Source organism: Elaeis guineensis, chromosome 2 (assembly GCF_000442705.2).
Source record: "Elaeis guineensis isolate ETL-2024a chromosome 2, EG11, whole genome shotgun sequence".
NCBI classification, from domain to species: domain Eukaryota; kingdom Viridiplantae; phylum Streptophyta; class Magnoliopsida; order Arecales; family Arecaceae; genus Elaeis; species Elaeis guineensis.
Window position 1 is genome coordinate 20,960,745 of NC_025994.2, and position 13,403 is coordinate 20,974,147.

Sequence of the window (13,403 nt, forward strand, 5' to 3'; positions counted from 1 at the left end):
CATTGTCATGCCTATGTCCTATAAATTTAATGCCATCGTTAATAGGACTTGTCACAATGCAAACAGAGATTCAAAACTTACTTTATACCCTTTATCACAGAATTGACTAATGCTAAGTAAGTTATGCTTTAACCTTTAACTAGTAAAAACATTCTCAATGTATTTGGAGGGAGTGATACCAATGTTACCTATCCGATGATCTTTCCTTGCCATTATCTCCAAAGGTGACATCCCTCCATCCTTAGCATCAAGCGTGATGAATTGTGATTCATCACCAGTCATGTGTCTCGAGCATCCGCTGTCAAGATACCATTTTCTTTTCCTTCTTGGGATGCTAGACACACCTGCAAGCACAGATCAAGTTTCTGTCTTAGGTACCCAAGCTTTCTTGGGTCCTTTCAGGTTAGTCAGAATGGTTCCTTTTGGAACCCATATTTTCTTTGTGTTTGCATATTTGTTAATAAGACATGTGTATGATTTATGTCCTAATCTTCCACATTTAAAACAAGTAATATTTGTAGACTTTTTGCTTGAATAATTTGCATAAATATCCTTCAGAAATTTTTATTCTTCAGGGGTTTATAACCAAGTCCAGCCTTATCATATATAGCTTTCTGATTATCAAAGGATCATATTTAGCTTGTTTGAACTTAAGGTGAACTTATCTACTATAGATTTCAGCTTGTTCATTTCATCCTTTAAGTTTTGATTTTCTTGAATCAAGGTGAATTTTCAATTGAAAGATTTTCAGCTTGTTTCACTAAGGACTGATTTTTCAATTTCAGCTCTTTGTTTTTCTTCCCTAGTTTCTTTAATTCATCAATTGAATCATAGAATGCTTCATGCAATTCTTCAAAAGTAAATTCACTAGTGGATTCAGAAGTTACCTCATTTTCATATGCCATCAGGCACAGATTGGCTTGTTCTGTTGAGGTTTCCTCGTCGGAGCTTGAGTCATCACTCGCACTCCAAGTCGCCATCATTGCCTTCTTTCGAACTTCTTTGGACCTTTCTTCAATTGTGGACATTCGGATCTGAAATGTCCTGGCTTCTTGCACTCGTAGCATATAGGGGTTTGATCTTTCTCCTTTTCTTTGCTTTGATCCCTTTTGTGAATTTCTTTCTCATCCCCTGTTTCCTTTTTCTTAGAAACTTCTTAAATTTCCAGGTGATGAGAGCCATCTCTTCATCCTGATCTTCATCTTCAGAGTCATCCGTTTCATAATCAGGCGAAGTTGTGGATTTGAGGGCAATGATTTTTTTTTTGACTTCATCCTCTTGATGTTGCTTCATGCTAAGTTCATGAGTCATCAAGGATCCAAGAAGCTCTTCTAGAGGTAGAGTGTTCAAGTCCTTTGCTTCTTGGATGGCAGTCACCTTGGCTTCCCAAGTTCTTGGCAGTGACCTGAGAATCTTCCTTACAAGTTCACTGTTAGTATAAGATTTGCCAAGACTCTTTAAACCATTGATTATATTAGTAAAATGAGTAAACATAGCAGTTATGGACTCATCATGCTCTATTTTGAACAATTCATATTTATGTACAAGCATGTTTATTTTAGACTCTTTTACTTGATTTGTTCCCTCATGGGTGACTTCTAATCTATTCCATATTTCTTTAGCAGATGCACAAGTAGAAATGCGATTAAATTCACTAGCATCTAGTGCACAATAAAGAACATTCATGGCTTTGGCATTTAATTGTGCCAATTTCTTGTCAACCTCATCCCATTCTTTCTCGGATTTGGTTGACTCCTCACCATCTATAATCTTGGTGGGTGTGTGAGGACCATTCACTATGATACTCCACATATCATAGTCGAGTGCTTGTATGAAAATCTTCATCCGAGCTTTCCAATAGGTGTAATTAGACCCATTGAAAAAGTGGAGGTCGGTTTGTTGATTGCCCCTCGGCTAGAGAGTTCCAACATGGGTTGCCATAGAATCTTTGGCTCTTTGATTGTTAGATCAAAGAAGGCTAGAGCATCGGCTCTGATACCTTGTTGCCCAGCTATGCAACCCAAGAGGAGGGGGTGAATTGAGTTTCTAAAAATTTTAAGCCCAACAGATAACTATGAAGAACAAAACAATGGCTTTAAATCAATATTAATTACCTAAAGCAGTATTGCAAGGATATAATAAAAAAATAAGATAAAGCGATAAAGCACACCACAAACACAAGGATTTATAGTGGTTCGTGCTAACCTTGCACCTACATCCACTCCCCAAGATCCCACTTGGGAATTTTAATCCACTATCCTTTGTATTCAATCCGAATACAAAATGTCGGAAACTCCGACACTAGCTATCCCAAGCTAGAATACAAGACGTCGAAACTCCGACACTAGCTATCCCAAGCTAGATCACTTGTTTCCCGGGTACAAGTAAACCCAAAACACTCCGATTTCAGGTTCGGATCAACCTTTCCTTGTTTTTGGAAATCCTCCAAACACAAGAACAAAAACTCACAAAGAGTTAGAAAATTTAGAGCACAGATTAATACAATAACAGCTCCTTAAATGAGCAAATATAACAATAAAGCTTTACTCAAATGAAGAACCCCTTTTTTCGGAATTTCTCAAAGTGGATTGAACGCTTGAACGCTTGAGAAGAGGTTGATTGTTGATTGAAGATCTCTTGAAAGCTTTGAACGATCTCTAGATCAAGGTTGAACAATAGGCGTTAAGAATTCTCTCCTTGAAAGATCTTGCTTTTTCTCTTTCACAATCTCTCTGGTATATTGTGGATCCTCTCTCTTTTTCTCTTTGGATTTTTTCGTTGATCTCAGACTTTTTCTTGCAAATTTTGATCCTCTCTTCTGTTCTTCTCTTTTTCCTCTTTTTCTCTGCTCTCTTGATTTCACGTTTGATCCGCTATTTAATCTGCAATTTCTTTCACCATTTAAAGCATTTTGTAGCATTAGAAGCAAGAGAAAATAATTTAGGTAGATAAAGAGCCGTTAGAGAATTTTAGGAAGCATAAATGGTAATTAAAACGAGCAAAAAAATAGCCGTTGCTGACAATTCCCGTCGCAGGGGTCGACTCATGAGTCGACCTCTGTTGCAAAAATCAGAGAATGCGTTTCTGGAAATTCTTGGCTCAAATTAGCAGGGGTCGACTCATGAGTCGACTCATGCCTTGTGGGTCGACTCATGAGTCGATTCACAGGTCGTGCCAAGCCAGAAAACTAGCATGCCAAAGAAAATTTTTGCGTGCCAATCAGCTCACAGTGCATGAGTTGACTCATGAGTCGACTCATGCACTTCAAACCTTCATAACTTCAAAATATAAGTCCAAACACAATAAAATTTTCACCAATAGATTTCAAATCATTTGTTCTACCAAATGGTACTATCAAATCAGGATTTTAATAAAATTATAATTTGCCCTTGAAGAGCATAAGGACTTTTTCATTTAAAATTATTTGTATCCCTTCAATCTGCTTTGTGATCATCAAAATTAATCTAGGAGCAACAAGCCTTTAAGGCATTATAGGAGTATCGTGACAGCCACGTGGCATTCAGTAGAAAAAATTTATCACGGGACTTATAAGGAGGGATGGATCGACTGCTAGAAGCTAATCGAGGAAGAGCGTCTGGAAATAGATCTTGCTTTCTTGAATTATGAGGAGGAAGAGGACGAAAAAACTCCGACCCCAAGGTTCCTGCTCTCGAGAAGGAGAATGCTGTTGAGCCGGTTCTTGCACTCGCTCCTTCTTCTTCTAGCGATGACGTTGGTCCTTTCGAGCCTCCTCGGATGTCATTAATCCTCAAGAGAAGTCAGGGATTAAACCTTGTATTTTTCTTTCTTCTTCTCTTTCTTTTTTTTTAAAAAAATTTTTACCTCTATAAGAAGTTTTCTTTAATGGAATGAAATCATGAAATTTTGAACATACTATTCTGCAATTGTTCGTGTAGTTGATGGATGACGTCTATAGCGTTGAATCCATAGCAGCCACCCCTTTGCTGGCCAAGCCTCTTCTGTCGGCGATGGCAGTGAGGATTGAAGCTTGCATTAACAATTTGGAAGAGGAACTCAAATTCTTCAAGGGAAAGGCCACTAATTAAAGAAAAAATTACTGAAGGCACAGAAGGATCTTAGGGTGGCTGAAAAGTGGATCGCCATGCTTCAGCGGGAAGCTCGACGAGGGGTTGTGTCACATAGCATTGAGAAAGCGTAACTGATCGAGAAGATGAAGAAAATGTCCGACTCAGCTGAAAAAAAGACGTGGGGCTTAGCTGTAAAATTGACTTCATATCACCATCAGCTTGACTTTGCTCGGAAAGAAATACTTGCTCTAGAATCGCTGATTGCCAGTAGGGAGTCCAGATGGGCAATGTCTACGTGTACGCTGCAACTTCAAGATGACTATGTAATGCCAAAGAAAAATTTCTAACTTGCAGCAGGCATTAAATGATAAAAAGATTGTCGTTGTTGCCGAGGCCATGCAAGAACGGGATGTTCTAATGGCTGCTCCGTCAAGGGAAGAGAGGTCGAGAAATCCATCGCTTTTATGTGAAGAGCTTCGACAAGGAATGGAGAGAGCCTCCTGGGTAGGTGGGTTATTGATGCTTAGTTCACAGTCGATGATCCACACTACATTTGTCAGCGGATGCTATACAGGCTACAGTTTCTATCGGAATGCCATTCATATGTTGTATCCATATCTTGATCTTTCTGATTTGTCTGGTCCGGAAGTGAACTTGGATGAAATCTTAATGCAACTGAGCGAGAAGTGAAAAAACAGTTATAGATTTCTCGAGTTTATAATTCCTCGCAGAGTACATCATGACAAGGATGATGCAGGACCTTTCGATATTGAAAAAAGTCAAGCTGGTTGAGTTAGATCCTACTGCAGAATTTGATCTGGATGGAGAGGCATCGTATTAAACTCTGGAACTCTAGGAGGCTATTTCCTTTTCTTCTTTTTTTTTTTTTTATTTTTTGTAAGATCGCCCACAGAGCTGGTTGGATCCTTGTAAATATTTTAATGGAATGAAATAATAGCTCTTTCATTTACATGCTCAGCTTATATATATATAATATATATATATTGCCGTAGCTAAATAAGTTAAGGTCACATTCCACATTTTGCCGGTCAAGGCATTCCATGCATTGCCGATCAAAGATATTCCGTGCTTTGCCGATCAAAGGCATTCCACGCATTGCCAATCAAAGATATTTCATGCATTGCCGATCAAAGACATTCCTCACTTTATCGATCAAAGGCATTCCTCACTTTGCCGATCAAAAGCATTCCACGTATTGCAAATCACAAAACAACAAACAATATATTTAAAGGAAGATTTCATTTATTGAAAAAATTATATTATTGGTAGTACATACGGAGATTCTCCAAATTTCAAGGTCGCAGCAGTGGGGTTCTATGAAGTTTTATCAATCGATAAGTTTTCTGGTTTGACGATCTTGAGTATTCGATATGATCCTTTCTAATTTGGAGATAGTTTATCTCGTTCTTCTGGTCAAGAGACTTCTACTCGACGTAGGACTAAATCACTGATTCTAAAAGTTTTGTTTCGGACTCAAGAATTGAAGTAGCGGGCCATTTTGTATTGGTAGGCCGTCATTCTGATTTGAGCTATTTCTCGAGCCTCCTCCAGTAAATCTAAGTCTGCACGTTGCTTTTTTGAATTGATCTGTCCATCAAAATTCTCAATCCTTATCGATGGAATCCCGACCTCCACTAGTATTACGGCTTCAGTGCTGAAGGCGAGACTAAAGGGTGTCTCATCCGTGGGAGTTTTAGACATTATTCGATAGGCCCAGAGCATGTGATGGAGTTCCTCAGTCCAAGAGCCCTTGGCTTTATCCAATCATCTTTTTATGAGCTTTAGGAGAGTTTGATTTATGACCTCGACTTCTATGTCAGGTGGTGGGAGATTCCATGGTCTTCACAAAATTCGATAAATTTAGCTCCTGAGAATTGTCGCCCATTATCTATTATCAATATCCAAGGTAAGCCAAATCAATAGATTATCGACCTCCAGATGAAATCCTTCACTCTAGCTTCTGTGATTTTAGCGAGGGCTTCAGCTTCCATCCATTTCATCAAATAGTCCACAGTAACTAAGAGGAACTTTCATTGCCTAAAAGATGGAGGAAAGGGGCCAAAGATATCCATCCCCCATTGTGCAAAAGGCCATGGCGCACATATGGGGGTGATCGGCACAGAAGATAGATACTATATATTAGAGTTTCTTTGACATTTATCACACCGCTTAACCAGATCTTCGGCATCTCTTTGCATTGTCGGCCAATAATAATCTTGCCGAAAGAATTTGTAAGATAAAACTTTTTTTCAATGTGACTTCCACATATTCCTTCATGGACCTCCCTCAAGGTGTAGTCCGCCTCTGATGGTCACAAGCATTTTAGGAGAGAAGAGAGAAAGATCTCTTATATAACTTTTCTTCATACAGGACATACCAAGACATTTGATATTTGATCTTGCGCACCTTTTTTCGATCAATTGGTAGGAATACATCTTTCAAAATAGCAGAGAAGAGAATTGATCCATGAGGGTTCATCATCCACCTGCATCACCTCTGCGAGATCCTCTATGATAGATTTCTTCACTACCTCGAAGTAGGCATTTCTAAGCAGATCAGAAGGCAAGAAAGCGGCTAGCTTAGACAGTAAATTGGCCCTTGTTTTTTTCGCTCTTGATATCTGCTGGATTTTGAAGTTTTGAAAAATCAGGATCACATATTTCACCTTCTAAAAATATTTTATCATGTTTTTCTTCCGAGCTTCATAGTTGTCTTTGACATGACCGATGATCAACTAGGAGTCACTGTATACTTCTAGGTCTTGCACTCTTAACTCCTTAGCGATTCGGAGTCCCGCAGCTAGTGCTTCATATTCTGCTTCATTATTGGATGCAAAGAACTCGAACCGCAAGGCATACTCGGCTACAATTTTCTCAGGGCTCATAAGAAGAAGTCCTGCTCCCGATCTAACCTGAATGGAGGATCCATCTAAATATAGCTTCCACGCATCAGCTAGATCTTCTGGAGAATCTGGGATTTGCTCTGTGAGTGCTTTCCCCTCCTCTCCGATTGATTCATCTTCTAGAATGGTACATTCGACCAGAAAGTCAGCTAGCACTTGGGCTTTAATTGATTGCTGAGATCGAAACTGGATGTCAAATTCGAAGAGCTCAATTGCCCACTTCACCATTTGTCCAAAAATTTTTGATCGATGCAAGATGTTCTTCATGGGCTGATTAGTTAGGAGGGCGACAATATGAGCTTGGAAGTAGGGTCGGAGCCTCTAAGCAAAGATGAAGAGAGCATATGCTAGCTTCTCTAACTTGGTGTATCGAATTTCCACACCCCTTAGGATCCAGCTAACATAATAGATAGACTTTTGAATTCTATTCTTTTTTTGAATCAACACTGCACTCATTCCCATTGAAGAAACTACTAAGTACAGGAGCAATTCTTCACCGAGGTTTGGTCGGGCCAAGGGAGGGGGAGAACTAAGGTAGCCTTTTAGATCATCAAATGCTTTCTGACATTCTTCATTCCAATGAAAATTTTTGTGTCATTTGAGGGCTTTAAAGAAGGAAAGACAGTGCTCGACCGACTTCGACACAAATTGATTTAGGATTGCAACTCTTCCAGTAAGATGCTGGATATCTTTGATTATTCTTGGTGGACTTATCTCCTAGATAGCTTTAATTTTCTCAAGGTTGGCCTCTATCCCCCGACTTGACACCATAAAGCCGAGAAACTTGTCGGAAGTTACTCCGATGGTGTATTTTGTTGGATTCAGTTTCATGTTATACCTCCGTAAGGTAGCAAAAGCCTCGATCAGGTCATCAATATGACTCCTTAATTTACTGTTGACCAGCATATCATCCACATAGACCTCCATATTCCATCCAATTTATTCTTTAAAGACTTTATTTATGAGGCATTGGTATGTGGCACCTACATTTTTTAGGCCAAAGGACATCATCCTATAACAAAAAAGCCCTTGATCAATAACAAAAGCAGTTTTCTCCTTATCTTCAGGAGCCATCCGAATTTGATTATAGCCGGAGAAAGCATCCATCAAGGAGAGGAGTTCATGGCCTGATGTGGCATCCACCATCTGATCAATCCTTGACAGTGGATAGCCGTCCTTCAGGCACGTCTTATTTAAATTGATAAAGTCTATACAGATCCGCCATTTGCCATTCGCCTTCTTCACCATGACCATATTAGATATTCAGTTGGGATATTGGACCTTCGGATGAAGCCAGCATCAAGGAGCTTATTAACTTCCTCGGCAACGGCCTTCTGGCATTTTGGTGCGAAGCTCCTTTTCTTTTGCTTGAATGGACAATACTTCGGATACACGTTCAAGTTGTGCACCATTACCAAGGGGTCGATCCTTGGCATATCTGTCGGAGTCCATGCAAAGATGTCCGCATTCTTCTACAAAAACAAGATTAGCCACTCTTTAGTTATCTGATCCAAATTTGATCCGATCCAGACTGTATGTTCTTTTTTTTCATCCTCTAGGAGAATAGGGATAAGGTCTTTGATTGGTTCGCCTCGAGTTTTCGCCAGCTTGTCATGGGTATCTAGCCTCTTGACAGGGGAGGTCTTTGCAGTTTTGGCTCCTTGCAATGAGATGTGATAACAGTGCCGCATCAGATTTTGATCTCCACAGATTTTTCCAATCCTGTGGGTGGTAGGAAACTTCACTTTCAGGCAATAGGTTGATACGGCAGCACGAACTGCATTCGGACCAGATCGTCCAAGAATTGTATTATAGGCTGAGGGTCCTCGGATTATAAGAAAATCAATTTGGGCAATGGATTGATGCGGGTATAGGCCTACTTTTATGGATAGCGTGATGACCCCCTCCAATGGGATTGCATCACCAGTGAAACCGACCAGTGAGGCCTCCACTCTCTCGAGTCTACTAGGGGATAATCTTATTTTTTTAAAAATATTAAAATATAAAATATCTGTCGAGCTTCCACTATCAACCAAAATACGACATACAAGATGTTTATCAATATTCATAGATACAACCACCGCATCATGGTAAGGAAATTGGATTCCTCGGGCATCCACTTCAGTAAAAATGATTGGCTCTTCTATCCTTCTTCTTGTGGATCTTTCTTGATCATTGAAATCCCTCCTGTGATACCCCCCAGTAATTGCATTAATTATTCTGATCGGGGGCTGGTCTCCTTGAGGCTCGATCGGTGGTGGTTGTTCTCGGGGCTGTGGAGATCTTTGTCGGTTCTCCTGCTCTCTCTTGTGTCAAATGAAACGATCTAGATGGCCATACCTGATGAGTTCTTCGATCTCATCTCGGAGTTGTAAGCATTCTTCTGTGTCGTGATCATGATCTTTATGGTACAGACAGTATTTATTAGGATTTGTCTGAGCCAGATGAGTCCACATTGGTGTCGCCTCTTAAATCTGCCCCCTGATTTGCATCGATACATTCTCCCTCGGCTCCGTCAATAGAGTGTAGTTATTGAATCTTCTCAGTGGAGAGGTACGTCGTCCTCCCCATCAAGGACTTCTCGACCGATGGTTTTTGGGAGGAGAATTATTTTTTTATCGATGAAGCGGAGACCTTGAATGCTGTCTGGGCCTCTCCTCCTGTCTTGACGATTTATTCTTCCTGATTTGCTATGTTTCTCCCTCCACCACGAAAGACTTGGTAACTTTCGATGTGAACATGTCCTTCGTTCATGCATACTTCTCTATCCGGACTAGCATATCAGTGTAGTCATGGAGATAGGCTTTTACCAAAGTCTTCTTGAGGTCGTTCTTTTGCAGCCCATTCATTAGGACTGACATTGCGACCGACTAATCAAGGACACACACTTCTAATTTAGCCAAGTTGAAATGGTTAATAAAAGAACGTATTGTTTCTCCCTCCTTTTGCTTGATAGTGTAGAGAAAGTCAGACCATTTCTGCTGCCGACGACTACTAAGAAAATGATTGGAGAAGGATCGGCTCAATTGTCTGAAGGAGTGAATCGACCTTGATTTCAAACCAGAGTATCAATGTCGGATAGCTCCCTTGAGAGTCGATAGGAAGGCCTGACAAAAGATGGCATTTGAGGCCCTTTGAAGGAGCATTTTCGTCCTGAAGCTCCCTAGATGATCAGTAGGGTTGGTGGTCCCATCATACATCTCCAACTGAGGGACCTAAAAATATCGTGGGAGTGGTTCCCACATTATTTCGAAGCTGAAAGGTGGAGCACTATCAAACTCATCAGATGATGGAGAGGTGTGGTTACGGATTGCTTCAATCCGTTGGTTCAACTCTTAGAGCCTCCGCTCAACTTTAGGATCTCGAGCAGCATGAGTTGTTGATTGATGAGGAGATCGATGGCCCGAATTTGAATCATGCTCCGATTGGGGGCTAAGGGAGAGTCACCTTCTTGGATCTGGGCTTCTGGGGTGGCGTTGGTGAGTAGCATATCTTTCTGAGATTCAGAACTGATCAGGTGAAGGTAGTGAAACTGTTTCGGCATGAGGCAGTGGTGCTATAGGCTAAAAGTCCACTGGAGCTGGATCCGATACAGATCATGCTGCAAGAGGTGGTGGAGGAACCATCTGCACTACAGACGGTGGTATGTGCCCCACTGGAGGTGGTGCAGGAATGGCCTGGATTACTTAGACCACCGCTGTCAGATTTTGAACATATTAAAAAAGTAGGTTGAACTGCTCCATCATGATCGCTGCAAGTGGGGGAGCCGAGACTCCCGCCAGAGGTGGCAGGGCCGGCTGGTTGGCATGGTTCTTTCGCTGCGTGGCTGCTGCGCCGGTGTTGCGGGATCGTGCTTAACGAAAAATTACTGCTCTCTTTGGTGGCATGGTGATATTGCCCTGGACTTACGCTCCTCCAATTTGGGATGGTCCCTTTCTCTAACACCAATCTGTTGATGCTAAATTCATTGACGCCGAATTTGCTAGAGTTGTAGGTGTGAACAGGGGCCTTCGGATGGTGTACTTGTAAAAAGTTCAGATCGAAAATTATTCTGACAAGGATCCTCCGACGCTCAAATCAGCTAGTAAAACCAATAGATAGAGGAGCGTGGGGCTTAAAATTGTTGCGTACCTCGAATCCCTCTTTTTGTCTCCTTTTATAGACGGAGGTCGAAGTCATAGTCGGCAGATGACCTGGCACGATTATGTGAGATTTGTGGCAGATTTTGCGTAATATGCCAACTGTTCGAGAAATTTTTGCATTACGGAGATCATGGTTGCCTTATATGCTCCCCGATGGTTGTTATTTGAATGACACCAACTTTTTGAATTTTGATTTGGTTGATTTAGGCCGATCATGGATCGGATGTGAGATGATGGACAAGATTCCATATAGCCGACTCAAAATCGTACTGTGCTTTATCTGACTAGAGGTCATTAAAATTTACAAACAACTAATAGTTAGAGGAGAGAAAGCTGTTTGACTAGAAATCGATCTTAGATGCTGGTCAAGTAGCTGTTGGAACTAAGAACTAGACGATCAGGGATCGGACCAAACGCTGACCGACCAATTATCGAATACTTGGTTGGATAGTCTTTGATCGAAATTGTCGAACTTGAATGAACGAGTTATTGTCGACCGTTGATGCGGCTGAAGCATATTGATACGGACTTAATGGACTGAATATCTATCAATCTCTTCGTATTACCGGTCTACTCCAAAATTCCCCCAACAACTGGTAAACCGAAGAAAAGAGGTCAATTTGATGGGGGGAATATCCCCATCCAAAAGGAAATGGTTGTACGTACCCGTTGTGTCGCGTGTAAATTTCAACGGCCAAGGTAATTTTGCCATTTTTCCACGCTATATTCGACCAAATTCAAGCTTATCCACCGAGCTATTCTGACCAAAAGAATCCACACCAGAGCACTCAAGCTTAACCATTAGCAGATAACTCTCTCGTCCTCATCCTTATATCGTACGATCAGTATTAAACCGGAGAAAAGAGGACAATGCGATGGTGAAACGCCCCCCATCCGTTAGGCATGTTAAAGCATTTGGAACGTAACACACCATCATCATGCAATAAAAGAAGAGCTTTAAGAATGTATGCACGCTCGCCGGTTCTTCATGTGGTTAACCCTTTTCCCTTTGACTTTTAACGATTGAAAAAAAAAACAAACCAAAAAACAATACATCACCTTAGCTGAATGTAGACCATATTTGATCGAAGCGTTGACCCTTTGACCCTCGGATTCAATAAATCTAGCATCTAGCTCAATGGATGCATGGAAAAATCAATATGTTTCCAAGACTGGCGGCCAAAAACTCCAGCTGACGTGGCATGCAATGCGAAGTTCCGAGTACCCGAATCAGTTCTTGGTCCAAGCGAGCAGCCGGATGCATAGGCAACATGGCAACATCCAAAATATGACAATTCTCATCACATGAAAGAACTGCCAACATTCACAATATGACCAACAAGGTGGTCTTATTATTATAACCTCATGAATCTTTGGAGAATTAACATGCTTCTCATCCAAATACTTGTTCTCCGAGTCAAATGCTATTTGGAGGCTTTATAATCAGAAATAAAGTATATCATCCACCAGGAAAAAGAAAGCTAGATAAGAGAAGTCACAGGCGAAACAATGGATTAATCTTCAATACATTTACTTTGACCCAAAATGGGAGATTTTGATGGTTAACAAGATTTTCTATGTTGATCCACAATTGCTAAAGACGCTAGTTTTGAAGCCTGCAATGCTATAATAAACATATACTGGGGAGACCTCTCAAGTCTCAAGACTGCCCAATGCTCACTAATATCATGCCCATATATCAAGTATTTGACATGCAACTATTTGTAAAATATTCTTTTCTTAGAGATGGATGGAACATTTTCGGGGAAACCCGCACTATAATTACCCAAATCTAGCATTTTCGGGGATACACCATCCAAGAGTTGAAACCAGAATCTTTGGTTACCAGAGTTACTAGGGTGGGGCAACTGGGAGAAGCCTCGCTTTACTTGTGGGATAGTTACCCCAAAACAAGCTCTCTCTCTCTCTCTCTCTCTCTCTCTCTCTCTCTCTCTCTCTCCCCCCAAACAAAAAGCATGCGAATGCACACACAATAACCAGCAACACAAGAAAAGCAATAACATGAACATTCTTCTGCAGCAATACAATTTTAGCAATTATAAAAAAATAAAGGACTTATAATCAAAAACTTCAGCTGATGAACTGATCTCCAGCAAAAAGCTCTCAAGGATTTCCAGACATCAGCACATTAAGTATAAGAACGATTTTTGACAAAAAATCCTAGCAGTGTTACAATGTTTGCTGGAGAAAATTGTCAAAACTGAATATACTTATAAGCAACTTTGAGATGCCTTCAAACAATGATAAATAAGTTCTCTGACATAAGCA